Source organism: Schistocerca gregaria, unplaced genomic scaffold (assembly GCF_023897955.1).
Source record: "Schistocerca gregaria isolate iqSchGreg1 unplaced genomic scaffold, iqSchGreg1.2 ptg000156l, whole genome shotgun sequence".
In the NCBI taxonomy this organism is placed as follows: domain Eukaryota; kingdom Metazoa; phylum Arthropoda; class Insecta; order Orthoptera; family Acrididae; genus Schistocerca; species Schistocerca gregaria.
The window spans coordinates 1,470,399-1,486,044 of NW_026061720.1; positions in this window are offsets into that span (position 1 = coordinate 1,470,399).

The window sequence follows — 15,646 nt, forward strand, 5'->3', positions numbered from 1 at the left end:
TATTCAATCCCGATGCAATTTCTGTGTTTCATCAAGACTCTGATAGTCCACAGATTACAGAATGCCTCCAGATGTGCAGCGGAAACTGCTACTGGTCTTCCAGGGAAAGATCAAAGCGTAGACTGTTTGTGACATTACTCCTTTGGAGGAAAGTGCGCATGGTGACTGTTGTATTCAATCCTGATGCAATTTCTGTGTTTCTTCAACACTCTGATAGTCCACAGATTACAGAAAGCCTCCAGATGTGCATCGGAGACTACTACTGGTCTTCCAGGGAACGATCAAAGCGTAGACTAATTGAGACATTACTCCTATGGAGCAAAGTGCGCATGGTGACTGTTGTATTCAATCCCGATGCAATATCTGTGTTTCATCAACACTCTGATAGTCCACACATTACAGAATGCCCCCAGATGTGCATCGGAAAGTACTACTGGTCTTCCAGGGAACGATCAAATCGTAAACTGTTTGAGACATTACTCCCATGGAGGGAAGTGCGCATGGTGACTGTTGTATTCAATCCCGATGCAATTTCTGTGTTTCATCAACACTCTCATAGTCCACAGATTACAGAATGCCTACAGATGTGCATCGGAAACTACTACTGTTCTTCCAGGGAACGATCAAAGCGTAGACTGTTTGAGACATTACTCCCCTGGAGGAATGTGCGCATGGTGACTGTTGTATTCGTCCCGATGCAATTTCTGTGTTTCATCAACACTTTGAAGATCCACAGATTACAGAATACCTCCAGATGTGCATCGGAAACAACTACTGGTCTTGCAGGGAACGATAGAACCGTAGACTGGTTGAGACATTACTCCCATGGAGGAAAGTGCGCATGGTGACTGTTGTACTCAATCCCGATGCAATTTCTGTGTTTCATCGACACTACGATAGTCCAAACATTACAGAATGCCCCCAGAGGTGCATCGGAAACTACTACTGGTCTTCCAGGGAACGATCAGAGCGTAAACTGTTTGAGACATTTCTCCCATGGAGGAAAGTGCGCATGGTGACTGTTGTACTCAATCCCGATGCAATTTCTGTGTTTCATCAACACCCTGATAGTCCACAGATTACAGACTGCCTCCAGATGTGCAGCGGAAACTGCTACTGGTCTTCCAGGGAAAGATCAAAGCGTAGACTGTATGTGACATTACTCCCGTAAAGGAAAGTGGGCATGGTGACTGTTGTATGCAATCCCGATGCAATTTCTGTGTTTCATCAACACTTTGAAGGTCCACAGATTACGGAATGCCTCCAGATGTGCATCGGAAACTACTACTGTACTTCCAAGGAACGATCAAAGCGTAGACTGTTTGAGACATTACTCCCATGGAGGAAAGTGCGCATGGTGACTGTTGTATTCAATCCCGACACAATCAATCTGATTCATCAACACTTTGAATGTCCACAGATTACAGAATGACTCCAGATGTGCATCGGAAACTACTACTGGTCATCCTGGGAACGATCAAAGCGTAGACTGTTTAAGACATTACTGGTATGGAGGAAAGTGCGCATGGTGACTGTTGTATGCAATCCCGATGCAATTTCTGTGTTTCATCAACACTTTGAAGGTCCACAGATTACAGAATGCCTCCAGATATGCATCGGAAACTACTACTGTTCTTCCAGGGAACAATCAAAGCGTAGACTGTTTGAGACATTACTCCCATGGAGGAAAGTGCGCATTGTGACTGTTGTATTCAATCATGATGCAATTTCTGTGATTCATCAACACTTTGAATGTCCACAGATTACAGAATGACTCCAGATGTGCATCGGAAAATACTACTGGTCATCCTGGGAACGATCAAAGCGTAGACTGTTTAAGACATTACTGCCATGGAGGAAAGTGCGCATGGTGACTGTTGTATTCAATCCCGATGCAATTTCTGTGTTTCATCAACGCTCTGATAGTCCACACATTACAGAATGCCCCCAGATGTGCATCGGAAACTACTACTGGTCTTCCAGGGACGATCAAAGCGTAGACTGTTTGAGACATTACTCCCATGGAGGAAAGTGCGCATGGTGACTGTTGTATTCAATCCCGATGCAATTTCTGTGTTTCATCAACACTTTCAATGTCCACAGATTACAGAATGACTCCAGATGTGCATCGGAAACTACTACTGGTCTTCCAGGGAATGATCAAAGCGTAGACTGTTTGAAACATTACTCCCATGGAGGAAAGTGCTCTGGTGACTGTTGTACTCAATCCCGATGGAATTTCTGTGTTTCAACAACACTCTGATATTCCACAGATTACAGAATGCCAACAGATGTGCATCGGAAACTACTACTGGTCTTCGAGGGAACGATCAAAGCGTAAACTGTTTGAGACATTACTCCCATGGAGGAAAGTGCGCATGGTGACTGTTGTATTCAATCCTAATGCAATATCTGTGTTTCATCAACACACTGATAGTCCACACATTACAGAATGCCCCCAGAGGTGCATCGGAAACTACTACTGGTCTTCCAGGGAACGATAAAATCGTAAACTGTTTGAGACATTACTCCCATGGAGGAAAGTGCGCATGGTGACTGTTGTATTCAATCCTTTTGCAATTTCTGTGTTTCATCAACACTCTGATAGTCGACACATTACAGAATGGTCTCAGATGTGCATCGGGAACTACTACTGGTCTTCCAGGGAACGATCAAAGCGTAAACTGGTTGAGACATTACTCCCGTGGAGGAAAGTGCGCATGGTGACTGTTGTATTCAATCCCGATGCAATTTCTGTGTTTCATCAACACTCTGATAGTCCACAGAATAGGGAATGACACCAGATGTGCAGCGGAAACTGCTACTGGTCTTGCAGGGAACGATCAAAGCGTAGACTGTTTGTGACATTACTCCCATGAAGGAAAGTGCGCATGGTGACTGTTGTACTCAATCCCGATGCTATTTCTGTGTTTCATCAACACCCTGATAGTCCACAGATTACAGAATGCCTCCAGATGTGCATCGGAAACTACTACTGTTCTTCCAGGGAACGATCAAAGCGTAGACTGTTTGAGACATTACTCCCATGGAGGAAAGTGCGCATGGTGACTGTTGTATTCAATCCCGATGCAATTTCTGTGATTCATCAACACTTTGAATGTCCACAGATTACAGAATGACTCCAGATGTGCATCGGAAACTACTACTGGTCATCCTGGGAACGATCAAAGCGTAGATTGTTTAAGACATTACTGCCATGGAGGAAAGTGCGCATGGTGACTGTTGTATTCAATCCCGATGCAATTTCTGTGTTTCATCAACGCTCTGATAGTCCACACATTAGAGAATACCCCCAGATGTGCATCGGAAACTACTACTGGTCTTCCAGGGAACGATCAAAGCGTAGACTCTTTGAGACATTACTCCCATGGAGGAAAGTGCGAATGGTGACTGTTGTATTCAATCCCGATGCAATTTCTGTGTTTCATCAACACTTTGAAAGTCCACAGATTACAGAATGCCACCAGATGTGCATCGAAAACTACTACTGGTCTTGCAGGGAACGATCAAAGCGTAGACTCTTTGAGACATTACTCCCATGGAGGAAAGTGCGCATGGTGACTGTTGTATTCAATCCCGATGCAATTTCTGTGTTTCATCAACACTCTGATAGTCCACACATTACAGAATGCCCACAGATGTGCATCGGAAACTACTACTGGTCTTCCAGGGAAAGATCAAAGCGTAGACAGTTTGTGACATAACTCCCGTGGAGGAAAGTGCGCATGGTGACTGTTGTATTCAATCCCGATGCAATTTCTGTGTTTCATCAACACACTGATAGTCCACACATTACAGAATGCCCCCAGAGGTGCATCGGAAACTACTACTGGTCTTCCAGGGAACAATCAAAGCGTAAACTGTTTGAGACATTACTCCCTTGGAGGAGAGTGCGCATTGTGACTGTTGTATTCAATCCCGATGCAATTTCTGTGTTTCATCAACACTTTGAAGGTCCACAGATTACAGAATGCCTCCAGATGTGCATCGGAAACTACTTCAGTTCTTCCAGGGAACGATCAAAACGTAGACTGTTTGAGACATTACTCCCATGGAGGAAAGTGCGCATGGTGACTGTTGAATTCAATCCCGATGCAATTTCTGTGTTTCATCAACACTCTGATAGTCCACACATTACAGAATGCCCACAGATGTGCATCGGAAACTACTACTGGTCTTCCAGGGAACAATCAAAGCGTAAAATGTTTGAGACATTACTCCCTTGGAGTAGAGGGCGCATTGTGACTGTTGTATTCAATCCCGATGCAATTTCTGTGTTTCATCAACACTTTGAAGGTCCACAGATTACAGAATGCCTCAAGATGTGCATCGGAAACTACTTCTGTTCTTCCAGGGAACGATCAAAACGTAGACTGTTTGAGACATTACTCCCATGGAGGATAGTGCGCATGGTGACTGTTGTATTCAATCCCGATGCAATTTCTGTGTTTCATCAACACTCGGATAGTCCACAGATTACAGAATGCCTCCAGATGTGCATCGGAAACTACTACTGGTCTTCCAGGGAACGATCAAAACGTAAACTGATTGAGACAATACTCCCATGGAGGAAAGTGCGCATGGTGACTGTTGTATTCAATCCCGATGCAATTTCTGTGTTTCATCAACACTCTGATAGTCCACAGATTACAGAATGCCTCCAGATGTGCATCGGAAACTACTACTGGTCTTGCAGGGTACGATAGAAACGTAGACTGTTTGAGACATTACTCCCATGGAGGAAAGTGCGCATGGTGACTGTTGTACTCAATCCCGATGCAATTTCTGTGTTTCATCAACACTCCGATAGTCCAAACATTACAGAATGCCCCCAGAGGTGCATCGGAAACTACTACTGATCTTCCAGGGAACGATCAAAGCGTAAACTGTTTGAGACATTACTCCCATGGAGGAATGTGCGCATGGTGACTGTTGTATTCGATCCCGATGCAATTTCTGTGTTTCATCAACACTTTGAAGGTCCACAGATTACAGAATGCCTCCAGATGTGCATCGGAACTACTACTGGTCTTGCAGGGAACGATAGAAACGTAGACTGTTTGAGACATTACTCCCATGGAGGAAAGTGCGCATGGTGACTGTTGTATTCAATCCCGACACAATCAATCTGATTCATCAACACTTTGAATGTCCACAGATTACAGAATGACTCCAGATGTGCATCGGAAACTACTACTGGTCATCCTGGGAACGATCAAAGCGTAGACTGTTTAAGACATTACTGGTATGGAGGAAAGTGCGCATGGTGACTGTTGTATGCAATCCCGATGCAATTTCTGTGTTTCATCAACACTTTGAAGGTCCACAGATTACAGAATGCCTCCAGATATGCATCGGAAACTACTACTGTTCTTCCAGGGAACAATCAAAGCGTAGACTGTTTGAGACATTACTCCCATGGAGGAAAGTGCGCATTGTGACTGTTGTATTCAATCATGATGCAATTTCTGTGATTCATCAACACTTTGAATGTCCACAGATTACAGAATGACTCCAGATGTGCATCGGAAAATACTACTGGTCATCCTGGGAACGATCAAAGCGTAGACTGTTTAAGACATTACTGCCATGGAGGAAAGTGCGCATGGTGACTGTTGTATTCAATCCCGATGCAATTTCTGTGTTTCATCAACGCTCTGATAGTCCACACATTACAGAATGCCCCCAGATGTGCATCGGAAACTACTACTGGTCTTCCAGGGACGATCAAAGCGTAGACTGTTTGAGACATTACTCCCATGGAGGAAAGTGCGCATGGTGACTGTTGTATTCAATCCCGATGCAATTTCTGTGTTTCATCAACACTTTCAATGTCCACAGATTACAGAATGACTCCAGATGTGCATCGGAAACTACTACTGGTCTTCCAGGGAATGATCAAAGCGTAGACTGTTTGAAACATTACTCCCATGGAGGAAAGTGCTCTGGTGACTGTTGTACTCAATCCCGATGGAATTTCTGTGTTTCAACAACACTCTGATATTCCACAGATTACAGAATGCCTCCAGATGTGCATCGGAAACTACTACTGGTCTTCGAGGGAACGATCAAAGCGTAAACTGTTTGAGACATTACTCCCATGGAGGAAAGTGCGCATGGTGACTGTTGTATTCAATCCTAATGCAATATCTGTGTTTCATCAACACACTGATAGTCCACACATTACAGAATGCCCCCAGAGGTGCATCGGAAACTACTACTGGTCTTCCAGGGAACGATAAAATCGTAAACTGTTTGAGACATTACTCCCATGGAGGAAAGTGCGCATGGTGACTGTTGTATTCAATCCTTTTGCAATTTCTGTGTTTCATCAACACTCTGATAGTCGACACATTACAGAATGGTCTCAGATGTGCATCGGGAACTACTACTGGTCTTCCAGGGAACGATCAAAGCGTAAACTGGTTGAGACATTACTCCCGTGGAGGAAAGTGCGCATGGTGACTGTTGTATTCAATCCCGATGCAATTTCTGTGTTTCATCAACACTCTGATAGTCCACAGAATAGGGAATGACACCAGATGTGCAGCGGAAACTGCTACTGGTCTTGCAGGGAACGATCAAAGCGTAGACTGTTTGTGACATTACTCCCATGAAGGAAAGTGCGCATGGTGACTGTTGTACTCAATCCCGATGCTATTTCTGTGTTTCATCAACACCCTGATAGTCCACAGATTACAGAATGCCTCCAGATGTGCATCGGAAACTACTACTGTTCTTCCAGGGAACGATCAAAGCGTAGACTGTTTGAGACATTACTCCCATGGAGGAAAGTGCGCATGGTGACTGTTGTATTCAATCCCGATGCAATTTCTGTGATTCATCAACACTTTGAATGTCCACAGATTACAGAATGACTCCAGATGTGCATCGGAAACTACTACTGGTCATCCTGGGAACGATCAAAGCGTAGATTGTTTAAGACATTACTGCCATGGAGGAAAGTGCGCATGGTGACTGTTGTATTCAATCCCGATGCAATTTCTGTGTTTCATCAACGCTCTGATAGTCCACACATTAGAGAATACCCCCAGATGTGCATCGGAAACTACTACTGGTCTTCCAGGGAACGATCAAAGCGTAGACTCTTTGAGACATTACTCCCATGGAGGAAAGTGCGAATGGTGACTGTTGTATTCAATCCCGATGCAATTTCTGTGTTTCATCAACACTTTGAAAGTCCACAGATTACAGAATGCCACCAGATGTGCATCGAAAACTACTACTGGTCTTGCAGGGAACGATCAAAGCGTAGACTCTTTGAGACATTACTCCCATGGAGGAAAGTGCGCATGGTGACTGTTGTATTCAATCCCGATGCAATTTCTGTGTTTCATCAACACTCTGATAGTCCACACATTACAGAATGCCCACAGATGTGCATCGGAAACTACTACTGGTCTTCCAGGGAAAGATCAAAGCGTAGACAGTTTGTGACATAACTCCCGTGGAGGAAAGTGCGCGTGGTGACTGTTGTATTCAATCCCGATGCAATTTCTGTGTTTCATCAACACACTGATAGTCCACACATTACAGAATGCCCCCAGAGGTGCATCGGAAACTACTACTGGTCTTCCAGGGAACAATCAAAGCGTAAACTGTTTGAGACATTACTCCCTTGGAGGAGAGTGCGCATTGTGACTGTTGTATTCAATCCCGATGCAATTTCTGTGTTTCATCAACACTTTGAAGGTCCACAGATTACAGAATGCCTCCAGATGTGCATCGGAAACTACTTCAGTTCTTCCAGGGAACGATCAAAACGTAGACTGTTTGAGACATTACTCCCATGGAGGAAAGTGCGCATGGTGACTGTTGAATTCAATCCCGATGCAATTTCTGTGTTTCATCAACACTCTGATAGTCCACACATTACAGAATGCCCACAGATGTGCATCGGAAACTACTACTGGTCTTCCAGGGAACAATCAAAGCGTAAAATGTTTGAGACATTACTCCCTTGGAGGAGAGGGCGCATTGTGACTGTTGTATTCAATCCCGATGCAATTTCTGTGTTTCATCAACACTTTGAAGGTCCACAGATTACAGAATGCCTCAAGATGTGCATCGGAAACTACTTCTGTTCTTCCAGGGAACGATCAAAACGTAGACTGTTTGAGACATTACTCCCATGGAGGATAGTGCGCATGGTGACTGTTGTATTCAATCCCGATGCAATTTCTGTGTTTCATCAACACTCGGATAGTCCACAGATTACAGAATGCCTCCAGATGTGCATCGGAAACTACTACTGGTCTTCCAGGGAACGATCAAAACGTAAACTGATTGAGACAATACTCCCATGGAGGAAAGTGCGCATGGTGACTGTTGTATTCAATCCCGATGCAATTTCTGTGTTTCATCAACACTCTGATAGTCCACAGATTACAGAATGCCTCCAGATGTGCATCGGAAACTACTACTGGTCTTGCAGGGTACGATAGAAACGTAGACTGTTTGAGACATTACTCCCATGGAGGAAAGTGCGCATGGTGACTGTTGTACTCAATCCCGATGCAATTTCTGTGTTTCATCAACACTCCGATAGTCCAAACATTACAGAATGCCCCCAGAGGTGCATCGGAAACTACTACTGATCTTCCAGGGAACGATCAAAGCGTAAACTGTTTGAGACATTACTCCCATGGAGGAATGTGCGCATGGTGACTGTTGTATTCGATCCCGATGCAATTTCTGTGTTTCATCAACACTTTGAAGGTCCACAGATTACAGAATGCCTCCAGATGTGCATCGGAACTACTACTGGTCTTGCAGGGAACGATAGAAACGTAGACTGTTTGAGACATTACTCCCATGGAGGAAAGTGCGCATGGTGACTGTTGTACTCAATCCCGATGCAATTTCTGTGTTTCATCAACACTCCGATAGTCCAAACATTACAGAATGCCCCCAGAGGTGCATCGGAAACTACTACTGGTCTTCCAGGGAACGATCAAAGCGTAAACTGTTTGAGACACTTCTCCCATGGAGGAGAGTGCGCATGGTGACTGTTGTACTCAATCCCGATGCAATTTCTGTGAATCATCAACACCCTGATAGTCCACAGATTACAGAATGCCTCCAGATGTGCAGCGGAAACTGCTACTGGTCTTCCAGGGAAAGATCAAAGCGTAGACTGTTTGTGACATTACTCCCGTGGAGGAAAGTGCGCATGGTGACTGTTGTATTCAATCCCGATGCAATTTCAGTGTTTCATCAACACTTTGAAGGTCCACTGATTACAAAATGCCTCCAGATGTGCATCGGTACTACTACTGTTCTTCCAGGGAACGATCAAAGCGTAGACTGTTTGAGACATTACTCACATGGAGGAAAGTGCGCATGGTGACTGTTGTATTCAATCCCGATGCAATCTCTCTGATTCATCAACACTTTGAATGTCCACAGATTACAGAATGACTCCAGATGTGCATCGGAAACTACTACTGGTCATCCTGGGAACGATCAAAGCGTAGACTGTTTCAGACATTACTGCCATGGAGGAAAGTCCGCATGGTGACTGTTGTATTCAATCCTAATGCAATATCTGTGTTTCATCAACACACTGATAGTCCACACATTACAGAATGCCCCCAGAGGTGCATCGGAAACTACTATTGGTCTTCCAGGGAACGATCAAAGCGTAAACTGTTTGAGACATTACTCCCATGGAGGAAAGTGCGCATGGTGACTGTTGTATTCAATCCCGATGCAATTTCTGTGTTTCATTAACACTCGGATAGTCCACAGATTACAGAATGCCTCCAGATGTGCATCGGAAACTACTACTGGTCTTCCAGGGAACGATCAAAACGTAAACTGATTGAGACATTACTCGCATGGAGGAAAGTGCGCATGGTGACTGTTGTATTCAATCCCGATGCAATTTCTGTGTTTCATCAACACTCTGATAGTCCACAGATTACAGAATGCCTCCAGATGAGCAGCGGAAACTGCTACTGGTCTTCCAGGGAAAGATCAAAGCGTAGACTCTTTGTGACATTACTCCCGTGGAGGAAAGTGCGCATTGTGACTGTTGTATTCAATCCCGATGCAATTTCTGTGTTTCATCAACACTTTGAAGGTCCACAGATTACAGAATGCCTCTAGATGTTCATCGGAAACTACTACTGTTCTTCCAGGGAACGATCAAAGCGTAGAGAGTTTGAGACATTACTCCCATGGAGGAAAGTGCGCATGGTGACTGTTGTATTCAATCCCGATGCAATTTCTGTGTTTCATCAACACTTTGAAGGTCCACAGATTACACAATGACTCCAGATGTGCATCGGAAACTACTACTGGTCTTCCAGGGAACGATGAAAGCGTAGACTGTTTGAAACATTACTCCCATGGAGGTAAGTGCTCATGGTGACTGTTGTACTCATTCCCGATGCAATTTCTGTGTTTCAACAACACTCTGATAGTCCACAGATTACAGAATGCCTCCAGATGTGCATCGGAAACTACTACTGGTCTTCCAGGGAACGATCAAAACGTAAACTGATTGAGACAATACTCCCATGGAGGAAAGTGCGCATGGTGACTGTTGTATTCAATCCCGATGCAATTTCTGTGTTTCATCAACGCTCTGATAGTCCACACATTACAGAATGCCCCCAGATGTGCATCGGAAACTACTACTGGTCTTCCAGGGACGATCAAAGCGTAGACTGTTTGAGACATTACTCCCATGGAGGAAAGTGCGCATGGTGACTGTTGTATTCAATCCCGATGCAATTTCTGTGTTTCATCAACACTTTCAATGTCCACAGATTACAGAATGACTCCAGATGTGCATCGGAAACTACTACTGGTCTTCCAGGGAATGATCAAAGCGTAGACTGTTTGAAACATTACTCCCATGGAGGAAAGTGCTCTGGTGACTGTTGTACTCAATCCCGATGGAATTTCTGTGTTTCAACAACACTCTGATATTCCACAGATTACAGAATGCCTCCAGATGTGCATCGGAAACTACTACTGGTCTTCGAGGGAACGATCAAAGCGTAAACTGTTTGAGACATTACTCCCATGGAGGAAAGTGCGCATGGTGACTGTTGTATTCAATCCTAATGCAATATCTGTGTTTCATCAACACACTGATAGTCCACACATTACAGAATGCCCCCAGAGGTGCATCGGAAACTACTACTGGTCTTCCAGGGAACGATAAAATCGTAAACTGTTTGAGACATTACTCCCATGGAGGAAAGTGCGCATGGTGACTGTTGTATTCAATCCTTTTGCAATTTCTGTGTTTCATCAACACTCTGATAGTCGACACATTACAGAATGGTCTCAGATGTGCATCGGGAACTACTACTGGTCTTCCAGGGAACGATCAAAGCGTAAACTGGTTGAGACATTACTCCCGTGGAGGAAAGTGCGCATGGTGACTGTTGTATTCAATCCCGATGCAATTTCTGTGTTTCATCAACACTCTGATAGTCCACAGAATAGGGAATGACACCAGATGTGCAGCGGAAACTGCTACTGGTCTTGCAGGGAACGATCAAAGCGTAGACTGTTTGTGACATTACTCCCATGAAGGAAAGTGCGCATGGTGACTGTTGTACTCAATCCCGATGCTATTTCTGTGTTTCATCAACACCCTGATAGTCCACAGATTACAGAATGCCTCCAGATGTGCATCGGAAACTACTACTGTTCTTCCAGGGAACGATCAAAGCGTAGACTGTTTGAGACATTACTCCCATGGAGGAAAGTGCGCATGGTGACTGTTGTATTCAATCCCGATGCAATTTCTGTGATTCATCAACACTTTGAATGTCCACAGATTACAGAATGACTCCAGATGTGCATCAGAAACTACTACTGGTCATCCTGGGAACGATCAAAGCGTAGATTGTTTAAGACATTACTGCCATGGAGGAAAGTGCGCATGGTGACTGTTGTATTCAATCCCGATGCAATTTCTGTGTTTCATCAACGCTCTGATAGTCCACACATTAGAGAATACCCCCAGATGTGCATCGGAAACTACTACTGGTCTTCCAGGGAACGATCAAAGCGTAGACTCTTTGAGACATTACTCCCATGGAGGAAAGTGCGAATGGTGACTGTTGTATTCAATCCCGATGCAATTTCTGTGTTTCATCAACACTTTGAAAGTCCACAGATTACAGAATGCCACCAGATGTGCATCGAAAACTACTACTGGTCTTGCAGGGAACGATCAAAGCGTAGACTCTTTGAGACATTACTCCCATGGAGGAAAGTGCGCATGGTGACTGTTGTATTCAATCCCGATGCAATTTCTGTGTTTCATCAACACTCTGATAGTCCACACATTACAGAATGCCCACAGATGTGCATCGGAAACTACTACTGGTCTTCCAGGGAAAGATCAAAGCGTAGACAGTTTGTGACATAACTCCCGTGGAGGAAAGTGCGCGTGGTGACTGTTGTATTCAATCCCGATGCAATTTCTGTGTTTCATCAACACACTGATAGTCCACACATTACAGAATGCCCCCAGAGGTGCATCGGAAACTACTACTGGTCTTCCAGGGAACAATCAAAGCGTAAACTGTTTGAGACATTACTCCCTTGGAGGAGAGTGCGCATTGTGACTGTTGTATTCAATCCCGATGCAATTTCTGTGTTTCATCAACACTTTGAAGGTCCACAGATTACAGAATGCCTCCAGATGTGCATCGGAAACTACTTCAGTTCTTCCAGGGAACGATCAAAACGTAGACTGTTTGAGACATTACTCCCATGGAGGAAAGTGCGCATGGTGACTGTTGAATTCAATCCCGATGCAATTTCTGTGTTTCATCAACACTCTGATAGTCCACACATTACAGAATGCCCACAGATGTGCATCGGAAACTACTACTGGTCTTCCAGGGAACAATCAAAGCGTAAAATGTTTGAGACATTACTCCCTTGGAGGAGAGGGCGCATTGTGACTGTTGTATTCAATCCCGATGCAATTTCTGTGTTTCATCAACACTTTGAAGGTCCACAGATTACAGAATGCCTCAAGATGTGCATCGGAAACTACTTCTGTTCTTCCAGGGAACGATCAAAACGTAGACTGTTTGAGACATTACTCCCATGGAGGATAGTGCGCATGGTGACTGTTGTATTCAATCCCGATGCAATTTCTGTGTTTCATCAACACTCGGATAGTCCACAGATTACAGAATGCCTCCAGATGTGCATCGGAAACTACTACTGGTCTTCCAGGGAACGATCAAAACGTAAACTGATTGAGACAATACTCCCATGGAGGAAAGTGCGCATGGTGACTGTTGTATTCAATCCCGATGCAATTTCTGTGTTTCATCAACACTCTGATAGTCCACAGATTACAGAATGCCTCCAGATGTGCATCGGAAACTACTACTGGTCTTGCAGGGTACGATAGAAACGTAGACTGTTTGAGACATTACTCCCATGGAGGAAAGTGCGCATGGTGACTGTTGTACTCAATCCCGATGCAATTTCTGTGTTTCATCAACACTCCGATAGTCCAAACATTACAGAATGCCCCCAGAGGTGCATCGGAAACTACTACTGATCTTCCAGGGAACGATCAAAGCGTAAACTGTTTGAGACATTACTCCCATGGAGGAATGTGCGCATGGTGACTGTTGTATTCGATCCCGATGCAATTTCTGTGTTTCATCAACACTTTGAAGGTCCACAGATTACAGAATGCCTCCAGATGTGCATCGGAACTACTACTGGTCTTGCAGGGAACGATAGAAACGTAGACTGTTTGAGACATTACTCCCATGGAGGAAAGTGCGCATGGTGACTGTTGTACTCAATCCCGATGCAATTTCTGTGTTTCATCAACACTCCGATAGTCCAAACATTACAGAATGCCCCCAGAGGTGCATCGGAAACTACTACTGGTCTTCCAGGGAACGATCAAAGCGTAAACTGTTTGAGACACTTCTCCCATGGAGGAAAGTGCGCATGGTGACTGTTGTACTCAATCCCGATGCAATTTCTGTGAATCATCAACACCCTGATAGTCCACAGATTACAGAATGCCTCCAGATGTGCAGCGGAAACTGCTACTGGTCTTCCAGGGAAAGATCAAAGCGTAGACTGTTTGTGACATTACTCCCATGGAGGAAAGTGCGCATGGTGACTGTTGTATTCAATCCCGATGCAATTTCAGTGTTTCATCAACACTTTGAAGGTCCACTGATTACAAAATGCCTCCAGATGTGCATCGGTACTACTACTGTTCTTCCAGGGAACGATCAAAGCGTAGACTGTTTGAGACATTACTCACATGGAGGAAAGTGCGCATGGTGACTGTTGTATTCAATCCCGATGCAATCTCTCTGATTCATCAACACTTTGAATGTCCACAGATTACAGAATGACTCCAGATGTGCATCGGAAACTACTACTGGTCATCCTGGGAACGATCAAAGCGTAGACTGTTTCAGACATTACTGCCATGGAGGAAAGTCCGCATGGTGACTGTTGTATTCAATCCTAATGCAATATCTGTGTTTCATCAACACACTGATAGTCCACACATTACAGAATGCCCCCAGAGGTGCATCGGAAACTACTATTGGTCTTCCAGGGAACGATCAGAGCGTAAACTGTTTGAGACATTACTCCCATGGAGGAAAGTGCGCATGGTGACTGTTGTATTCAATCCCGATGCAATTTCTGTGTTTCATTAACACTCGGATAGTCCACAGATTACAGAATGCCTCCAGATGTGCATCGGAAACTACTACTGGTCTTCCAGGGAACGATCAAAACGTAAACTGATTGAGACATTACTCGCATGGAGGAAAGTGCGCATGGTGACTGTTGTATTCAATCCCGATGCAATTTCTGTGTTTCATCAACACTCTGATAGTCCACAGATTACAGAATGCCTCCAGATGAGCAGCGGAAACTGCTACTGGTCTTCCAGGGAAAGATCAAAGCGTAGACTCTTTGTGACATTACTCCCGTGGAGGAAAGTGCGCATTGTGACTGTTGTATTCAATCCCGATGCAATTTCTGTGTTTCATCAACACTTTGAAGGTCCACAGATTACAGAATGCCTCTAGATGTTCATCGGAAACTACTACTGTTCTTCCAGGGAACGATCAAAGCGTAGAGAGTTTGAGACATTACTCCCATGGAGGAAAGTGCGCATGGTGACTGTTGTATTCAATCCCGATGCAATTTCTGTGTTTCATCAACACTTTGAAGGTCCACAGATTACACAATGACTCCAGATGTGCATCGGAAACTACTACTGGTCTTCCAGGGAACGATGAAAGCGTAGACTGTTTGAAACATTACTCCCATGGAGGTAAGTGCTCATGGTGACTGTTGTACTCATTCCCGATGCAATTTCTGTGTTTCAACAACACTCTGATAGTCCACAGATTACAGAATGCCTCCAGATGTGCATCGGAAACTACTACTGGTCTTCCAGGGAACGATCAAAACGTAAACTGATTGAGACAATACTCCCATGGAGGAAAGTGCGCATGGTGACTGTTGTATTCAATCCCGATGCAATTTCTGTGTTTCATCAACACTCTGATAGTCCACAGATTACAGAATGCCTCCAGATGTGCATCGGAAACTACTACTGGTC